Here is a 12,751-nt window from a genome sequence, read left to right as displayed (position 1 = left end):
GCTGATGTGGTTGAATGGAGGCAGACGCTGCAGGAGATGAACAGCGCGGTGGTGTATGTCACTGTGCTTACAATTTAGAAAGGAGTTTAGTTGCAGAGAAGCTTGGATGCGAATGAATGGTGAAATGGAGCAGAGTGAGCGAGCGTGAAACGGCCCTGTTGTGTACTGAAAGTGAAGGGAAAGGCTTTTAATTTGTGTGAGAGAGTGCGTGCACGTAGGGCAGAAGAATTGACGGTGAAGATGGTAGAAGAGAAAGGCGAAGGTAGAAGAAATGTTTCGTCAGTCAGGTGGTATGATGAAATAGGAGTGTTGTCAGTGTGGGTTTACAGAGTCGGAAATGGCATTATTGAATGCCTACGGCCATACTAGTCTGAAAGCGCCCGAACTCGTCTGATCTCGGAAGCTAAGCAGACTCAGGCCTGGTTAGTACTTGGATGGGAGACCGCCTGGGAATACCAGGTGCTGTAGGCTTTTGCAGCCAGCAGAGGCTGCCCGCAGCCCTGCGCACTCACACTGCCATTCATCAAGCCGCCGAGGTGCTGTTCACTGCTTGCTCGTTCGCTCCGTCTGCCTGTCTCTTTCACTTTCCGTTGCCCCGTGTCTTTCTTACTCATTTTCCTGCAGTCCACAAAAACATCGTGAATACTTGAGATTGAAGCGAAAGCTCCAGCAACAAAGCAGCAAGTCTTTTACTGAAGAACACATAGCTGTGTTTGCCAATTGATGCCTCACTTTGGATTACCATACTTACCCAATCGGTGTCAGTGGGACCCTCTTTGCTAAGAATCTTCTAAATAGTGTTTTGATAGGCCACGAATGCAAAAAACATCACGGTGAGAGCTTGGTATGTGACGGAAGTTTGACCAAATCTGAAGTCACCAGTTGACTTCATAGAACAGCGTCTCGACATGGCTTAAAGGCAAGGAGAATGGGTCAGCAAACATAGCAAGTTCAGTCATTACTTTGATGATAATCATACAACAGGAGCAAATAAGAAACGTACAAAGAGTCATTGTGAAAAACTAGGGAAGCATTCACAAAACATAGGTGTACGCAATGGCACAAATGAAGATTAACGCTTCGATCTAATTGCCAGCGAAGTGCCATGCCAGTAAAGGACGTAAAACTGAAGTAGGTGATACGTACAGCATCCCTGGTAGCAGCTCTGAAGTCATAGTTTATAAAAATGCTGAAAAACAGGCAATATGTAACAAAGCCAGAGTAATACTTGTGAGGAATTTTAAGTTTAACATAGATTGGGAGAGGTAAACAAGCACCAGTCAGAAAGGTAGTGAATGTCTAGAGTATTGTTTGCCACTGCCGATGGCCTGTATGCTCCACGTGGAGAAGCAATATTGGATTTAGTAATGAGTGTTGAGTGGATTTAATTAATGACCGAATTGTGCGTGGACATTAATGATATGGGGATCATAATGTGACCAAGTTCAACGCGGTGTTTGAAAGCGAAAAGCATAAATCAGTTGCTCGAGTTTAGGATGTAGGAAAAGCTGATATGACTGAGGTGAGACAGAGACTGTCCGCAATAATGTGGGAAGCTCTGCTGATGGCTAAAACAACTGAAGAACAGTGGAGGATATTTAAAGAAACATTGAACACAAGACAAAAACCAGTTTATACGCCTGAGATGGGAAAGCTCTGCTTCACAGAAGAAAGCAGCCATGGACAAAAGATAGCATAGATCCTGCTGAAGAGGAAAGATGCCAAGACGAGCAAAGGTCACAAAGCAGTGTAGGAGAGCTGTTAAAAGGGATTATAGAAGGAAACTTAATAAGGACATCGAAATCAGGAAGAAATTGTATGCTGGTCGAAAGGGAAAGTGGGTAGTCAAGTGCTGTGTTTGTCCATTCAAACCGAAAGTAGGGTGTTGTTAATGACGATGGGAAATGGCAGAGATGTTGAATAATTACTTTTGCCGCTGTATTTACAGCAAAAATGAAAGATAGCTTTCCGGAAGTCCCGATGAAATGAAAAGTGGAACTGGGACTGAATAAAATGATCACGAATAAAACATCGGTAATGAGGAAATGAATGGAATTAAAGGGTGATATATGCCCGGCATTTGGCGGTTTCTCTCCGAGGTTGTTAAAGGAACTAGACCAGCGCATGGTAGACGCCCTAACTGTAATGGTTCAGAGTTGCCTCGATGGGGGAAGTCATTCCCAGAACACCAGGGAATTGCAGGGTCTAGGCCCGAAACGTCAGCTTTCCTGTTCCTAAGATGCTGCTTGGCCTGCTGTGTTCATTCAGCTCTACACCATGTTATGTCTGCTAAAACAAAACGCTTGCACAGCCACATCACAGTCCGCAGTGACTGCCTTCAGCTGAGACACAAGCCCCATGAATATCAACTCAAGTTTCAGCTTTCTGTTTTGAATCTACCCAGGATCACAGGTATCTCCTGTGTGACAGTGTGAGATTATGCACTTTGATAGGAAGAAAAGAGGTATAGACTATTTTATAAATAGAGAAAGGCTTCAGAAATCTGACACACAAAAGGACTTGGGAGCTTACATTCCGAATTCTCCTCAGGTTACGTGCAAGTTCAATTAGCAGTCAGGAAAGCAAATGTAATATTAACAATCATTTCAAGAAAGCTAGGATATAAGAGCTGAAGCGCTTCGTTCGTTAGACCACATTCGGAATATTGTGAGCAGTTTTGGACCCTGGAAAGATGTGCTGACATTTGGAGGGTGTCCAGGTGAGGTTTACAAAAATGATCCTGGGGATAAGGAGCTGGTCACATGAGAAGCGGTTGAGGACTCTAAATCCATACACTATGGAGTTTAGAAAGATAAGGTGCATCATTGAAACCTACAGAATACAGAGAGGACTGGATAGAGTAGACCTGAAGACAATGTTTCCATTAGTAGGAGAGAATGGGACCTGAGGTCACAGCCTCAGGGTGAAAGTATAACCTTTTAGAACTGAGATGAAGCAGAAGTTCTTCAGCCAGAGATGTTGATTGTGGAACTCATTGCTACAAGAGGCATTGGAGATTAATTCATTGAGCGTAATTAAGAGAGAGTAATATGTTCTGAATTGGTAAGAGGATCAAGGGTCATAGCGAGAAGGCGGGAGAATGGGGTTCAGAAAAATATCACCCATGATCAATTGTCAAAGCAAGCTTGTTCAGCCGAATGGCCCAATTCCCCTCCTATATCTTTTGATCTTAAAGGTTCCATTTGGGCTAATTCTGGGACTGCGACTGTTTACAACATATTTTAATAACTTGAGGAAGGAGGTGAATGCGCTCTAACTAAATTTGGAGATAACACAAAAATAGATTTAAAGCAAGAGCTTCAATAACTTTTCCTAGAGAACAGTGAATATTTGGAATTGTCTGCCTCAGACAGTTGTGGAAGCTGGCTCCCAAAATTATTTGAAGAGGAGGTAAAAATATATTTAAAATAAGAGTTAAGGGCTATGAGATCTGACACAAAACAAGAATCAGCAAAGGTAGCTAAAGTAAATGTGGGAACCTTGGAGGATGCTGCTTGTGAATGAATAAGAGTGAACAATGAAATGGCAGATAATTTAAACCAATATTTTACATCAATCGTCATGGATATCATAAACATCCCAAAGACATCAGATAAGCAGCATTAATGGAAGAAAGTTTTTTTTTAAATTCATTAGTGGCCAGCATTTATCGCCTGTCCCTAGTTGCCCTTTAGAAAGCTGTGGTGAGCTGCCTTCTTGAACTCCTGCATTCCTCCTGCTGTGGGGGCTTGCCCACAATGCCATTAGGGAAAGATTTCCAGGATTTTGACCCGGCTGTTATGAAAGAGCGGTGACATATTTCCAAGTCAGGATGGTGAGTGGCTTGGAGGAGAACTTTTGGGTGATAGTGTTCCAATACATCCGCTGCCCTTGTCCTTAGAGGTGGAAGTGGTTGTGGGGTTTGGAAGGTGCTGTCTGAGAATCTTCAGTGAGTTTCTGCAGTGCATCTTGTGAATAGTAACACTGCTGCTACTGGCCTTTGGTAGTGGAAGGAATGGATGCTTATGGATGTAGTGCCAGTTAAGTGGGCTGCTTTGTTCTGGATGGTGTCAGGCTTCTTGAGTGTTGTTGGAGCTGCACTCATCCAGGCAAGTGGGTAGTATTCCATCTCACTGCTGCTATGCATTTGTTGGACAGGCTTTGGGGAGTCAGGACTTGAGTTATTCCTAGCCTCTGCCCTGCTCTTGTAGCCACTGTGTTTATGTTATGAGTCCAGTTAAGTTTGATAACTCGCAGGATGTTGGTAGTGAGGGATTCAGTGACAGTAACACCATTGAATGTCAAGGGATATTGGTTAGAATGTCTTTTATTGGTGATAGTGATAGCCTGCTATTTGTTACTTGCCATTTGTCAGCCCAAGCCTGGATATTGTCCAGATCTTGTTGCATTTGAACATGGGCTGCTTCAACATCTGAGGAGTGATGAATGGTGCTGAACATGTGTAATCATTAGTGAACATCCTCACTTCTAACCCTATGATAGAAGGGAAGGTCATTATGAAGCAGCTGAAGATGGTTGGTCCTTGGGCATTATCCTGAGGAATCCTTAGAGCTGAGATGACTGGCCTCCAACAACCTGCAATAGGAAATAAAGTATTAAATCAGAGAGGGTTCAGAAAAGATTTACAAGGATGTCGAGCTGGGAACAGAGAGTTTGAGTTACAAGGAGAAGCTGGGACATTTTTCCCTGGAGCATAGGAGGTTAACATAGAACATAGAACATAGAACATAGAACAGTACAGCACAGAACAGGCCCTTCAGCCCACAATGTTGTGCCGACCATTGATCCTCATGTATGCACCCTCAAATTTCTGTGACCATATGCATGTCCAGCAGTCTCTTAAATGACCCCAATGACCTTGCTTCCACAACTGCTGCTGGCAACGCATTCCATGCTCTCACAACTCTCTGCGTAAAGAACCTGCCTCTGACATCCCCTCTATACTTTCCACCAACCAGCTTAAAACTATGACCCCTCGTGCTAGCCATTTCTGCCCTGGGAAATAGTCTCTGGCTATCAACTCTATCCATGCCTCTCATTATCTTGTATACCTCAATTAGGTCACCTCTCCTCCTCCTTTTCTCCAATGAAAAGAGACCGAGCTCAGTCAACCTCTCTTCATAAGATAAGCCCTCCAGTCCAGGCAGCATCCTGGTAAACCTCCTCTGAACCCTCTCCAAAGCATCCACATCTTTCCTATAATAGGGCGCCCAGAACTGGACGCAGTATTCCAAGTGCGGTCTAACCAAAGTTTTATAGAGCTGCAACAAGATCTCACGACTCTTAAACTCAATCCCCCTGTTAATGAAAGCCAAAACACCATATGCTTTCTTAACAACCCTGTCCACTTGGGTGGCCATTTTAAGGGATCTATGTATCTGCACACCAAGATCCCTCTGTTCCTCCACGCTGCCAAGAATCCTATCCTTAATCCTGTACTCAGCTTTCAAATTCGACCTTCCAAAATGCATCACCTCGCATTTATCCAGGTTGAACTCCATCTGCCACCTCTCAGCCCATCTCTGCATCCTGTCAATGTCCCGCTGCAGCCTACAACAGCCCTCTACACTGTCAACGACACCTCCGACCTTTGTGTCGTCTGCAAACTTGCTGACCCATCCTTCAATTCCCTCGTCCAAGTCATTAATAAAAATTACAAACAGTAGAGGCCCAAGGACAGAGCCCTGTGGAACCCCACTCACCACTGACTTCCAGGCAGAATATTTTCCTTCTACTACCACTCGCTGTCTTCTGTTGGCCAGCCAATTCTGTATCCAAGCAGCTAAGTTCCCCTGTATCCCATTCCTCCTGACCTTCTGAATGAGCCTACCATGGGGAACCTTATCAAATGCCTTACTGAAGTCCATATACACCACATCCACAGCTCGACCCTCATCAACCTTTCTAGTCACATCCTCAAAAAACTCGATAAGGTTTGTAAGGCATGACCTACCCCTCACAAAGCCGTGTTGACTGTATTTGATCAAGCCATGCTCTTCCAGATGGTCATAAATCTTATCCCTCAGAATCCTTTCTAACACCTTGCAGACGACAGACGTGAGACTTACCGGTCTATAATTGCCAGGGATTTCCCTATTTCCTTTCTTGAAGAGAGGAATTACATTTGCCTCTCTCCAGTCCTCAGGTACGACTCCAGTGGAGAGCGAGGATGCAAAGATCTTCGCAAGTGGCAAAGCAATTGCATTTCTCGCTTCCCAAAGCAGCCGAGGACAAATCTGATCCGGGCCTGGCGACTTGTCAATCTTAATGTTTGACAAAATTTTCAGCACATCAGCTTCGTCTATCTCTATCCATTCCAGCATGCACACCTGCTCTTCAAAGGTTTCATTCACTACAAAGTTCGTTTCTTTCGTAAAGACAGAAGCAAAAAACTCATTTAGGGCTTCCCCTACCTCCTCAGGCTCCACACACAAGTTCCCTATGCTATCCCTGATCGGCCCTACTCTTTCTTTGACCATTCTCTTATTCCTCACGTAAGTGTAAAATGCCTTTGTGTTTTCCCGGATTCCTTCTGCCAAGCCTTTCTCGTGCCCCTCCTGGTTCTCCTCAGACCATTTTTGAGCTCCTTCCTTGCCTGCATGTAATCCTCTCTAGCTGAACTTGACCCTAGCTTCCTCCACCTTATGTAAGCTACCTTCTTCCTTTTCACTAGAAGCTCCACCGCTCTCGTCATCCAAGGTTCCTTAATCTTACCCCTTCTTGCCTGTCTCAGAGGGACATATTTACTCATCACTCCCAACAACTGTTCCTTAAACCATCTCCACATGTCTATAGTTCCCTTACCATGGAACAACTGCTCCCAGTCCATGCTTCCTAACTCATGTCTAATCGCATCATAGTTTCCTCTTCCCCAATTAAATATCCTCCCATTCTGCCTAATCCTCTCCTTCTCCATAGCTATGTAAAATGTGAGGCAGTTATGGTCACTATCACCAAAATGCTCCCCCACCACAAGATCTGATACCTGCCCCGGCTCGTTTCCGAGCACCAAGTCTAGAATGGCCTCTCCCCTCGTCGGCCTGTCAACGTACTGCGTTAGGAAACCCTCCTGAACACACCTTACAAAAACAGCTCCATTCAAATCTTCTGCTCGAAGGAGGTTCCAATCAATATTAGGAAAGTTAAAGTCACCCATTACAACAACCCTACTGCGTGCACACTTTTCCAAAATCTGTCGACCTATGCTTTCTTCAATCACCCTGCTGCTATTGGGGGGCCTGTAGTAAACCCCTAACGAGGTGACTACTCCCTTGCTGTTCCTAATTTCCACCCATACTGACTCAGTAGGCAGATCTTCCTCGACAAAGGAAGCTTCTGTAGCTGTGATACCCTCTCTGATTAGTAGTGCTACACCCCCTCCTCTTTTTCCCCCCTCCCTATTCTTTTTAAATGTTCTAAACCCTGGAACATCCAGCAACCATTCCTGCCCATGAGAAACCCATGTCTCTGTTATGGCCACAACATCATAGCACCAGGTACTGATCCATGCTCTAAGAGGTTAAGAGGTGACCTTGTAGAGTTTGTAAAATCATGAGGGGCATAGACAAAGTGAATAGTAGAAAATCTTTTATCTAGTTTTAAACGCCCCCCCACCCATCTTTAAGGTGAGAGGAAAAAGATTTAAAAGGGACCTGAGGGTCAATGTTTTGTCCTTTATTCATTCACAGGATGAGGGGATTGCTGGCTAGGCAGCATTTATTGTCCAGAGGGCAGTTGTGAGTCAATTACATTGCCGTGGGTCTGGATTCACATATAGGCCAGACCAGGTAAGAATGGTTCTCATGTAGAATGAACTGCCAAAGGATTACACTCACAACATTTAAAATACATTCAGACAGGTACATGAATAAGAGATAATGGGAACTGCAGATGCTGGAGAATTCCAAGATAATAAAATGTGAGGCTGGATGAACACAGCAGGCCAAGCAGCATCTCAGGAGCACAAAAGCTGACGTTTCGAGCCTAGACCCTTCATCAGAGAGGGGGATGGGGAGAGGGAACTGGAATAAATAGGGAGAGAGGGGGAGGCGGACCGAAAATGGAGAGTAAAGAAGATAGGTGGAGAGAGTATAGGTGGGGAGGTAGGGAGGGGATAGGTCAGTCCAGGGAAGACGGACAGGTCAAGGAGGTGGGATGAGGTTAGTAGGTAGATGGGGGTGCGGCTTCGGGTGGGAGGAAGGGATGGGAGAGGGGAAGAACCGGTTAGGGAGGCAGAGACAGGTTGGACTGGTTTTGGGATGCAGTAGGTGGGGGGGAAGAGCTGGGCTGGTTGTGTGGTGCAGTGGGGGGAGGGGACGAACTGGGCTGGTTTAGGGATGCAGTAGGGGAAGGGGAGATTTTGAAACTGGTGAAGTCCATATTGATACCATATGGCTGCAGGGTTCCCAGGCGGAATATGAGTTGCTGTTCCTGCAACCTTCGGGTGGCATCATTGTGGCAGTGCAGGAGGCCCATGATGGACATGTCATCTAGAGAATGGGAGGGGGAGTGGAAATGGTTTGCGACTGGGAGGTGCAGTTGTTTGTTGCAAACTGAGCGGAGGTGTTCTGCAAAGCGGTCCCCAAGCCTCCGCTTGGTTTCCCCAATGTAGAGGAAGCCGCACCGGGTACAGTGGATGCAGTATACCACATTGGCAGATGTGCAGGTGAACCTCTGCTTAATGTGAAATGTCATCTTGGGGCCTGGGATAGGGGTGAGGGAGGAGGTGTGGGGGCAAGTTTAGCATTTCCTGCGGTTGCAGGGGAAGGTGCCGGGTGTGGTGGGGTTGGAGGGCAGTGTGGAGCGAACAAGGGAGTCACGGAGAGAGTGGTCTCTCCGGAAAGCAGACAGGGGTGGGGATGGAAAAATGTCTTGGGTGGTGGGGTCGGATTGTAAATGGCGGAAGTGTCGGAGGATGATGCGTTGTATCCGGAGGTTGGTAGGGTGGTGTATGAGAACGAGGGGGATCCTCTTAGGGTGGTTGTGGCGGGGGCGGGGTGTGAGGGATGTGTTGCGGGAAATACGGGAGACGCGGTCAAGGGCGTTCTCGATGACTGTGGGGGAAAGTTGCGGTCCTTAAAGAACTTGGACATCTGGGATGTGCGGGAGTGGAATGTCTTATCGTGGGAGCAGATGCGGCGGAGGCGAAGGAATTGGGAATAGGGGATGGAATTTTTGCAGGAGGGTGGGTGGGAGGAGGTGTATTCTAGGTAGCTGTGGGAGTCGGTGGGCTTGAAATGGACATCAGTTACAAGCTGGTTGCCTGAGATGGAGACTGAGAGGTCCAGGGGTGAGGGATGTGCTGGAGATGGCCCAGGTGAACTGAAGGTTGGGGTGGAAGGTGTTGGTGAAGTGGATGAACTGTTCGAGCTCCTCTGGGAAGCAAGAGGCGGCGCCGATACAGTCATCAATGTACCGGAGGAAGAGGTGGGGTTTGGGGCCTGTGTAGGTGCGGAAGAGGGACTGTTCCACGTAACCTACAAAGAGGCAGGCATAGCTGGGGCCCATGCGGGTGCCCATGGCCACCCCCTTAGTCTGTAGGAAGTGGGAGGAGTCAAAAGAGAAGTTGTTGAGTGTGAGGACGAGTTCAGCTAGGCGGATGAGAGTGTCGGTGGACGGGGACTGGTCGGGCCTGCGGGACAGGAAGAAGCGGAGGGCCTTGAGGCCATCTCCATGCGGAATGCAGATGTATAGGGACTGGACGTCCATGGTGAATATGAGGTGTTGGGGGCCAGGGAATTGGAAGTCCTGGAGGAGGTGGAGGGCGTGGGTGGTGTCACGGACGTAGGTGGGGAGTTCCTGGACCAAAGGGGAGAAAATGGAGTCCAGATAGGTGGAGATGAGTTTGGTGGGGCAGGAGCAGGCTGAGACGATGGGTCGACCAGGGCAGGCAGGTTTGTGGATTTTGGGAAGGAGATAGAAACGGGCCGTGCGGGGTTGGGGAACAATGAGGTTGGAGGCTGTGGGTGGGAGGTCCCCTGAGGTGATGAGGTCGTGAATGGTGTTGGAGATGATGGTTTGGTGCTCGGGTGTGGGGTCATGATCGAGGGGGCGGTAGGAGGTGGTGTCGGAGAGTTGGCGTCTGGCCTCGGCGATGTAGAGGTCAGTGCGCCATACTACCACTGCGCCACCCTTGTCTGCGGGTTTGATGGTGAGATTGGGGTTGGAGCGGAGGGAGCGGAGGGCTGCCCGTTCTGCGGGCAGAGGTTGGAGTGGGTGAGAGGGGTGGAGAAGTTGAGGCGGTTAATGTCTCGACGGCAGTTGGAGATGAAGAGGTCGAGGGAGGGTAGGAGGCCTGGGGGTGGTGTCCAGGAGGAGGACTTGTGCTGGAAGCGGGTGAAGGGGTCAGTGGAAGGAGGGTTAGGTTCCCGGTTGAAGAAGTAAGCATGGAGGCGAAGACGGCGGAAAAACTGCTCTATGTCCGACCGTGACTGGTATTCGTTGATGTGTGGTTGTAGGGGGACAAAGGTGAGCCCCTTGCTAAGGACTGACCGTTCGTCCTCAGTCAGTGGGAGGTCTGGGGGGATGGTGAAGATGTGGCAGGGCACAGTGTGGCTGTGTTCTCTGGGGTTGCTGGCTGTGGAGGTTGTGGGCGGAGCGATGAGGTCGTCGGCCGTTGGCGGGGTTCCGTCGGCCGTGGGTGGGGTTCCGTCGGCCGTGGGCGGGGTTCCGTCGGCGTCGGCCGTGGGCGGGGTTTCGCCGGCGTCGGCCATGGGCGGGGTTCCGTTGGCCATGGGCGGGGTTCCATCGGCGTCGGCCGTGGGCGGGGTTCCGTCGGTGTCCCCACCTCTTCCTCCGGTACTTTGATGACTGTATCGGCGCCGCCTCTTGCTCCCCAGAGGAGCTCGAACAGTTCATCCACTTCACCAACACCTTCCACCCCAACCTTCAGTTCACCTGGGCCATCTCCAGCACATCCCTCACCTTCCTGGACCTCTCAGTCTCCATCTCAGGCAACCAGCTTGTAACTGATGTCCATTTCAAGCCCACCGACTCCCACAGCTACCTAGAATACACCTCCTCCCACCCACCCTCCTGCAAAAATTCCATCCCCTATTCCCAATTCCTCCGCCTCCGCCACATCTGCTCCCACAATAAGACATTCCACTCCCGCACATCCCAGATGTCCAAGTTCTTTAAGGACCGCAACTTTCCCCCCACAGTCATCGAGAACACCCTTGACCGTGTCTCCCATATTTCCCGCAACACATCCCTCACACCCCGCCCCCGCCACAACCGCCCTAAGAGGATCCCCCTCGTTCTCACACACCACCCTACCAACCTCCGGATACAATGCATCATCCTCCGACACTTCTGCCATTTACAATCCGACCCCACCACCCAAGACATTTTTCCATCCCCTCCCCTGTCAGCTTTCCGGAGAGACCACTCTCTCCGTGACTCCCTTGTTCGCTCCACACTGCCCTCCAACCCCACCACACCCGGCACCTTCCCCTGCAACCGCAGGAAATGCTACACTTGCCCCCACACCTCCTCCCTCACCCCTATCCCAGGCCCCAAGATTAAGCAGAGGTTCACCTGCACATCTGCCAATGTGGTATACTGCATCCACTGTACCCGGTGCGGCTTCCTCTACATTAGGGAAACCAAGCGGAGGCTTGGGGACCACTTTGCAGAACACCTCCGCTCAGTTTGCAACAAACAACTGCACCTCCCAGTCGCAAACCATTTCCACTCCCCCTCCCATTCTCTAGATGACATGTCCATCATGGGCCTCCTGCACTGCCACAATGATGCCACCCGAAGGTTGCAGGAACAGCAACTCATATTCCGCCTGGGAACCCTGCAGCCATATGGTATCAATGTGGACTTCACCAGTTTCAAAATCTCCCCTTCCCCCACTGCATCCCTAAACCAGCCCAGTTCGTCCCCTCCCCCCACTGCACCACACAACCAGCCCAGCTCTTCCCCCCCCACCCACTGCATCCCAAAACCAGTCCAACCTGTCTCTGCCTCCCTAACCGGTTCTTCCTCTCACCCATCCCTTCCTCCCACCCGAAGCCGCACCCCCATCTACCTACTAACCTCATCCCACCTCCTTGACCTGTCCGTCTTCCCTGGACTGACCTATCCCCTCCCTACCTCCCCACCTACACTCTCTCCACCTATCTTCTTTACTCTCCATCTTTGGTCCGCCTCCCCCTCTCTCCCTATTTATTCCAGTTCCCTCTCCCCATCCCCCTCTCTGATGAAGGGTCTAGGCCCGAAACGTCAGCTTTTGTGCTCCTGAGATGCTGCTTGGCCTGCTGTGTTCATCCAGCCTCACATTTTATTATCTAGGTACGTGAATAAGGAAGGTTTAGAGGGATATGGGCCAAATATAGACAAGTGGCATCAGTTTAGTTTCAGAAACCTGGACAAGTTGGGCCACAGGGTCTGTTTCCATGCAATTTGATTCAATGACTCTATAACCATGACTGTCTTCCACTGTAGGACACCAACCAATGGAGAGCCTGCCCTTGATACCCAGTTTTCACGTCCATGACTGTCAGTCTCACCTCACCTTTGGAATTCAGCTCTACTCTCCATGTTTGAACCAAGGCTGTAATGAGGTCAGGAGCTGAGTGGCCCTGGTGGAGCCCAAACTGGGCATCACTGAGCAGGTGCTGCTTGATAGCATTTTTGATGACGACTTCCATCACTTCACTGATGATCAAGGGTAGACTGATGGGGCCATAATTAGCTGTGTTGGACTTCTACTGCTTTTTAT

The 12,751-nt window shown here is 49.1% G+C and overlaps 1 non-coding gene across 1 annotated transcript; it reads left to right on the top strand.

The window, feature by feature from the left end:
- The first annotated feature begins 352 nt into the window (after window positions 1-352).
- On the top strand, window positions 353-471 carry LOC125464802 (5S ribosomal RNA). The gene has a single exon (XR_007250091.1). It is a non-coding gene; the product is annotated as a 5S ribosomal RNA (ribosomal RNA).
- The last annotated feature ends 12,280 nt before the right edge of the window (window positions 472-12,751 follow it).

The sequence above is a fragment of the Stegostoma tigrinum genome, chromosome 27 (genome assembly GCF_030684315.1).
Source record: "Stegostoma tigrinum isolate sSteTig4 chromosome 27, sSteTig4.hap1, whole genome shotgun sequence".
NCBI classification, from domain to species: domain Eukaryota; kingdom Metazoa; phylum Chordata; class Chondrichthyes; order Orectolobiformes; family Stegostomatidae; genus Stegostoma; species Stegostoma tigrinum.
This window is presented reverse-complemented; position numbering and strand designations above follow the sequence as displayed.